This window comes from Benincasa hispida, chromosome 10 (assembly GCF_009727055.1).
Source record: "Benincasa hispida cultivar B227 chromosome 10, ASM972705v1, whole genome shotgun sequence".
NCBI classification, from domain to species: domain Eukaryota; kingdom Viridiplantae; phylum Streptophyta; class Magnoliopsida; order Cucurbitales; family Cucurbitaceae; genus Benincasa; species Benincasa hispida.
This window is the reverse complement of record NC_052358.1, coordinates 17,037,053-17,045,101: the sequence shown is the minus strand read 5'-3', so window position 1 is coordinate 17,045,101 and position 8,049 is coordinate 17,037,053. Positions and strand designations below refer to the sequence as shown.

General features: G+C 43.0%; 1 long non-coding RNA gene across 1 annotated transcript; it reads left to right on the top strand.

Annotated features, from left to right (window-relative positions):
• The first annotated feature begins 744 nt into the window (after window positions 1-744).
• LOC120089471 lies at window positions 745-2,405 on the top strand. The gene is made up of 3 exons (XR_005485186.1): window positions 745-1,348; window positions 1,421-1,490; window positions 2,216-2,405. It is a non-coding gene; the product is annotated as an uncharacterized LOC120089471 (long non-coding RNA).
• Window positions 2,406-8,049: the final 5,644 nt, after the last annotated feature.

Genomic DNA, 8,049 nt, shown 5'->3' with positions numbered 1-8,049 from the left:
CCAGAAAAAAAAAACATATTATTCCTATGAATTTGGAGAAAGAAAGGAAAGAAAAGACAGAAAAATATAACACTGTTATCAATCAAATCAATAAATAAAAAGTAAACACATTTATGATGGGAAAAAAATTCGCCTTTGCTTACCTGGTTATTGAAAAAATTGTTGAAATCCGGATATTGTATTGTATTATAAATATTATAATAATAGATGTTCATGTTTAATATCTATTGACCATGTATCTTGTTTCATTTTTTAAAGTATTGTCTATGTGTCTCAACATTATACATTATTAGTGTTCATGTAATCCACTCCTACTTGCGAAATTGTCTATAATAATGGCATTTTGTGAGTTTTGGAAGACACACGTCGGGAAATTCCATGAAAATTGGAGAAAGTGAAGAATTTTGATAAATTTCTTATTTTATATTTTGCTAATTTATTTTATTTTGTTTCTTTTATTATTATATTATATTAATTTTAATATTATATTTTATTGGTATATGTGTTCTCGTTGTGTTCCTCGAGTTCACAACACGTTATCAGCACGAGTTCCTATTCTTTTTTCCCCTAAATATAGGTCCTAAAAATATGTCAATTTTTTTCCTCTTTGTTATAATTAATAAATTTAATGTTATTTTGCATATTTAATATCTATTAAATTTCTAATATAAATATAATATTTTATGATAGTTCTGCTATGACAAATCTCACAAAACTAGAATTTTTTGCCCTTGATGTTAATAACAATAATTATTTGTCATGGGTGTTTGATTCGAAATCCACTTGAATGCTATGAATCTTGAAGAGACTATTAAAGAAGGAAATACGACATCAAGTCAAGACAAAATAAAATGTGATGCCCCAAAGTTTTAAAAAAGAAAAAAAAAATAGTTGGTTAATTTGGGAAAAGGAAGATGAAAGTAGGGTTATAAAAATTGGGGCCTCAGGCAACGTGCAAAGAAAAAAAAAGATTTCTTTTTCTTTTTTCTTCTTCTTCCTCCTCCTCTAGCCGCATGCCCGCTTCCCCCTCCCCCCCCTTCTTTTCTAGTTACCGATCGAGCCTTCTTCTCTGTGCCGTCGCTCGTCATCAACTAAGTCCCTTCGCCGATCTTCGTTTCCATCGTCGACCGCGAGCCACCGAGCTTTCTTCACAAATCCGTCGTCAGCCGCGCGAGTTCGCCGATTATGCTTCTTCTTCGCGAGCTTGTCCGTCCCCCAACACAAACGAAGCCGCCGAACGCTGAAGCAGCGAGTCGCGTCGTTTCCAGCCGTGTTGTCTTCTCCGTCCGCCTGTCACTGGTTTGGGTCGTCGTGGATCGCGGTGGTTCTGACCGTTCTACTGTTCAGGGTAAGTTTCGGTTCCCTTTTGGTAGCCCACTGTCTTTTGGGATTCTTGGGCCTAATTTGTGATTGGTTTCAGGAACATGTGGTGGTGAAGGAAGTTCTCGAGCGGTGTAAGGTCTCATTTTGGGACAGTTCGTTAGCCTGAGGTAAGTGGTTTACTGCTGGTGGCCATAAGATTTTGATAAGCCTGCTGAGGAATTTTTATGCCATATGTGAAAATGTGATGAAATCTGTTATGGGTATTTGTGCTGAAATTGAAGTATTCATACTGTGATGAAGTTGGACGTAAGGGTTAAGGGATACTATGATAAAGTGCATAAGTAAACTGGGGATAGTGGGCTAATGTTGATATATGAATGGACTGTATTAAGGCTTGATGTATGAGTAGACTGTGAACATTGTAAATATGGGTAACGGTGTTAAAGTTTGATACTGAGTCATGACCTTGATTGCATGCTTATGTCTGAGATTGTACTGTATGCTTATGTCCATATGAGATTTTAGTAGTTGTTAGTGTACCATTGGGCCATGCACATCGCATGTGTGAGCCTTCGAGCCCACATCTTATGCTTATGTACGGTGTCCTTTTTGCGATCACCACTTGTATTTATGCCTGTGACCTTTGTATCACTACTTATGAAAACNCACATCTTATGCTTATGTACGGTGTCCTTTTTGCGATCACCACTTGTATTTATGCCTGTGACCTTTGTATCACTACTTATGAAAACGTGCCTTCGGGTTCGCCCCTTATGCCTATGTTTATGATGCCCTTGTCCATTTTAGGTCCATAGATTACTAAGTGGGCCCAATAGTGCACTGCTTATTGAGTATATTTTTATACTCACCCTTTTCTTTCCCTATTTTTCAGGTAAGAGTAATGACAGACTGGTGCATGACAAGAGAGATCTGTGACCTGGCCATTAAGACGATTCACTGCTTCCACATATAGTATCATATTTTGAAATCTGGTTTAGGAGTTAGGCGTCTTGCACTTTTATGCAAAATATATCAATTTTATTATTTGACTATTTAATTTCATTCATTTGTTTTTAGTAGGGTTTAGGGGTACCCCGAATAGTAAATTATTTTACTTTAGTTTATTTATTATTGTTTAATTATCGTTTGAGCATTATTAAGTAAAATTTTGGCTCTTGTATTTGATGGTTTAAAAGAAATTGTACGATTAAGCTTATGCATGCATGAAGTAGCGTCCTAGAATGTAGTAGGAAACTAGGGTCGTTATAGTTGGTATCAGAGCCTAAGTTTTAGGTTCTATAGACGGACTTATATCATGAGTCTAATCTGTTCCTTATGGCCACAAATGGATCTTTCATCATTGCTAGATATGTTGTTTTAAAACCTTTAGGGAAATATATATATATATATACATGAAATCCTACTTGTGTGTTGTCGTTTGATGGTTTACCCTGCTAGTGTGTATTAAAGTGATGTGTGTGGTCACCAGGTATGGACCATGAACTAGAGGAAGGGGCAACCGAGGCAGGAAAGTAGTTGGGGAGCGGGACCCCAACCTACAAGAACCTGAGGTGCAGAGCCAAGAGGTACAGGACCCGCCACCTCGTGACCCCTCTGGGTCAACCTGGCATAGGGTTAGACCAAGAAGCGAGCCTCGAACTTCGACTGTGCCCCCATCATGACCGTCGTCCTCAGAAATTTCAGTAGAATATATAACTATGGCTGCAGCTATTGGGAACGTCATCACACAGGTTGTGGTGGGACAGCTAAGGGGCATGGTGGCTGAGCAGATCGCCTAGCACGTACAGTCACAACAGGTGCCATCCTCGTCAGTCCTGTTACCACCAGTTTAGAATCGGGATAGGGCCATGAGTTGGACCGTAGCAGGCCCTTCGTTGGAAGCTAGATACCTGCGAGATTTCAAGAAGTCTGATCCTCTAATGTTTAATGGATCCCAAAAAGACCACACAAATGCAGAATTGTGGTTGTCCACTGTTGAGGGGATCTTCCAGTACATGAGGTGTCCAGAGGAGCAGAAGCTGTAGTGTGTCGCTTTCGTTCTCATCGACAATGCAATGCGCTAGTGGCGCTCGACTGAGAAAATGATAAAAGCCGGTGGAGGCCAAGCCACATGGGATCAGTTCAAAGAGCAATTTTATGAGAAGTACTTCTCTTCTCATGTGAGGTACAACAAGCAGACTGAGTTCATGAACCTTAAGCAAGGGACCATGACAATGAAAAAGTATGAACAGAAGTTTGACAAATTATCTTGTTTTGCCCTTAACCTGGTGTCTACCGAAGCAAAGAGGGTTGAAAGGTTTGTGCAAGGACTCCGAGACGGGGTGTGAGGCATTGTGCAAGCCCTGGAGCCTCCCACCTACACCGCAGCCTTCCGAGCGGTAGCATGCCTGGGTTGTTCTTTAATGATAGAGTTTCTGAAGTCCCTGATGGAGGAAACGGCCCCTGACCAGAAGATGAAGGTTGAACAGAAAGCTCCGGAACCTCCGCAGAAGGTCCAGAGTACAAGCAAGTCAGTAAGGCATGCCCAACGACAGGCTACGACGTCAGGAGAAGTTTGGAGGGAAAGGCCGGTATGCAAGTCATGTGGGAAGCGTCATCGGGGACGCTGTTTGATTGGCACAGAGACATGATTCAGATGTAAACAGATAGGGCATACGGCAGACCAATGCCCTAGTAGTGGTTTCGAAAGCTAGAATGCTAGCGGCGCAAAGTAGACAGAAAAATTACGCGGATGTTAGGCATAAAGATCTGGAGTTCAAAGCAGGTGACAAGGTGTTCTTGAAAGTGGCGCCGATGAAGGGTGTCCTGAGATTCGGAAAGAAGGGTAAGCTAAGTCCGCGTTTTGTAGGACCATTCGAGATCTTGGACCAGGTCGGCTCTGTGGCTTACCGGTTGGCCTTGTCATCGTCTCTTTCTGTTGTCCATAATGTATTTCATGTCTCTATGCTGAGGAAGTATTTAACGGACCCGTCTCATGTGGTGGACTTTGAGCCCTTGCAACTGAATGAAAACTTGAGTTACGAGGAGAAGCCCGTGCAAATTGTGGCCAGAGAGGTGAAAGTTTTGCGCAGCAAGGAGGTGCCACTGGTGAAGGTTCTAAGCAGAATCATCAGTTTGAGGAAGCAACTTAGGAACGAGAGTACGAGATGAGGGCACTACATCTAGAACTCTTCCAGGATTAGAACTTTCGAGGACGAAAGTTTATTGGGAGGGGGGCGTGCGGCTGGAGAAGGAAGAAGAAAAAAGAAAAAGAAATCTTTTTTTTCTTTGCACGCAGCCCGAGGCCCTAATTTTTATAACCTACTTCCATCTTCCTTTTCCCAAATTAACCAACTATTTTTTTTTTACCTTCGAGTTCGCATCAAGGTAGTTCAAATCGACAGCAGCAGCAGGGTCGGGTCTATGCCACCAGTCATCGGGAAGCTGAGCACTCGGGAACAGTAGTGATAGGTATGCTCCCAATCTTAGGACACTATGCCTTGACATTGTTTGACTCTGACTCGTCCCACTCTTTCATTTCTTCGTCGTTCGTAAAGCATGCTATGTTAGTTTTGGAACCTTTGGGCTATGTTTTGTCAGTATCTACACCGTTAGGAGAAATTATGGTAGCAAATAAAAAGATAAAAGCATGTTAGTTAGAAATAGCAAACCGCACCCTTAATGTGACTCTGATAGTATTAGACATGCGTGATTTCGATGTAATTCTGAGCATGGATTGGTTGGCTACCAACCATGCTAGTATAGACTGTTCTCGTTAAGAAGGTGAATTTTAACCCTTCTCCTCCCCCTTAGAGAAGCCAGCTTTAAGTTCAAAGGGGCCAGGACAATAGTTTTGCCCAAGGTGATTTCGGTGGTTAAGGCCTGTCTCTTATACACATCTAGATGTGTATAAGAGACAGCCCTTCTCCTCCCCCTTAGAGAAGCCAGCTTTAAGTTCAAAGGGGCCAGGACAATAGTTTTGCCCAAGGTGATTTCGGTGGTTAAGGCCAAGAGATTGATTAACCAAGGTGTCTAGAGTATCTTGGCTAACGTAGTTGACACAAGGGAAACCGAGGTTGCACTAACCTCTGAACCAGTTGTGGGGGATTATCCCGATGTGTTTCCAGAGAACTTCCGGGATTGCCTCCGCCAAGGGAGATTGATTTTACGATTGAACTAGAGCCAGACACTATTCCTATATCCAAAGCTCCATACAGAATGGCTCCGGCATAATTGAAAAAATTGAAGGTTCAATTGCAGGAACTGCTTGATAAAGGATTCATTCGACCTAGTGTTTCTTCATGGGGTGCACCAGTGTTGTTTGTGAAGAAAAAGGATGGGTCGTTACGTTTATGCATAGACTACAGGAAGTTGAATAAGGTGATCATTAAGAATAAGTACCTGCTTCCTCGAATCGATGACCTGTCTGACCAGCTACAGGGTGCTACCTTATTTTCCAAAATTGACCTACGGTCAGGTTACCATCAGCTGAGGATCAGGGACAGTGATATTCTGAAGACTACATTCTAATCCAAATATGGGCATTACGAGTTCATTGTAATGTCTTTTGGTCTGACTAGTGCTTCAGCGATATTCATGGATTTGATGAACCAGGTGTTCAAGGACTTTCTAGACGCCTTTGTAATCGTTTTTATTGATGAAATTTTTGTATACTTCAAGACAGAGGCAGAACATGAGGAACATCTTAGGAAAGTCCTAGGAACACTGAAGGAAAAAAAAACTGTATGCAAAATTTTCTAAGTGCGAGTTTTGGCTATGGAAGGTGTCCTTCCTTGGGCACGTGGTGTCGAAGGACGGGGTTTCCGTGGATCCAGCTAAGATTGAGGCCGTTACCAATTGGCTCTGCCCTACAACGGTCAGTGAGGTACGTAGTTTCCTGGGATTGGCTAGATACTATCGTAGATTTGTAGAGAATTTCTCCAACATGGCCACGCCATTGACCCAGCTAACCAGGAAGGGAGCTTCGTTTATTTAGAGCAAAGCTTGTGAGGACAGTTTTCGGGACCTCAAGCAGAGGTTGGTTTCAGCCCCGGTTCTCACCGTACCAGACGGTTCCGGGAAGTTCGTGATCTACAGTGATGCTTCTAAGAAGCCGAGTTGTGTGCTTATGCAACATGGTAGGGTGGTCGCCTATGCCTCCCGCCAGTTGAAGAACCATGAGTGCAACTATCCTACCCACGACTTGGAATTGGCAGCGGCAGTGTTTGTCCTGAAGATCTGGAGATACTACTTGTATGGGGAAAAGATCCAAGTGTTCACCGACCACAAGAGTCTAAAATACTTCTTCACCTAGAAAGAGTTAAACATGAGGTAGCGCAGGTGGCTCGAGTTAGTAAAGGATTATGACTGCGAGATCCTCTGCCACCCAGGTAAGGCGAATGTGGTAGCTGATGCCCTCAGTCGAAAGGTAACTTATTCGGCCGCCTTGATCACTAAGCAGATTCAGTTGTGTAAGGATCTGGAACGAGCAGAGATTGCAGTGGCAGTGGGGGAAGTCACTTCACAAGTAGCCCAGGTGATAGTACAACCCACCTTGAGGTAGTGGATTATTGATGCACAGCAGGATGATCCCAACCTGGTTTAGAAGTGTAGTCAGGTAGGGTCAGGTTAGGCAAGTGAATTTTCAGTGTCAGTGGACAAGGGTCTTTTGTATCAGGGACGGTTGTGCATCCCAGCAGATGGTGGCTTGAAAGGAGAACTGTTGGTAGAAGCTCATAACTCTCCATTCTCAATGCACCCAGGTAGTACCAAAATGTACCAAGATGTGAAACGGTATTACTGGTGGCCCAATATGAAAATGGAAATAGCTGAATATGTCAATGGATGTTTAGTCTGTCAGCAAGTGAAGATCCCGAGGCAGAAGATAGCAGGTTTGCTACAACCATTGGATGTGCCATAATGGAAATGGGAGAGCGTGGCTATGGATTTTATTACGGGGTTGCCCAAGACAGCAAAAGGTTTCTTGGTGATTTGGGTCGTGATAGACAGACTCACCAAGGTGGCACATTTTATTTCAGGAAATTCCACGTACACGGTGAGTAAGCAGGCTCAGTTATACATGAAAGAGATAGTAAGGTTGCATGGTGTGCCAGTGTCAATTGTGTCTGATAGGGACCCTCATTTCACCTCCAGTTTTTGGAAGAGCCTCCAGGCAGCTTTAAGGTCGTGGTTGAACTTCAGTACAGCGTTTCACCCCCAAACTGATGGGCAAACAGAACGTTTAAATCAAACATTGGAGAACATGTTGCGCACTTGTGCATTGGAATTCTCAAGGAGTTGGGATCCCACTTACATTTGGCAGAGTTTGCTTATAATAATAGCTATCAGGCTACCATTGGCATGTCGCCGTTTGAGGCTCTTTATGGCAGAGGTTATAGGTCTTCTGTTTGCTAGGGTGAGATTGGGGAGAGGAAACTGGTGGGGACTGAGTTAGTGAAGTTGACGAATGAAGCCATGCAAAAGATCGAGGCTAGAATGCTAGCAGCGCAAAGTAGACAGAAAAGTTAGAGTTTGAAGCAGATGACAAGGTGTTCCTGAAAGTGGCACCGATGAAGGGTGTCTTGAGATTCGGGAAGAAGGGTAAGCTAAGTCCGCGTTTTATAGGTCCATTCGAAATCTTGGAACGGGTCGGCTCTGTGGTTTACTGGTTGGCCTTGCCACCATCTCTCTCCGTGGTCCATAATGTATTTCATGTCTCCATGCTGA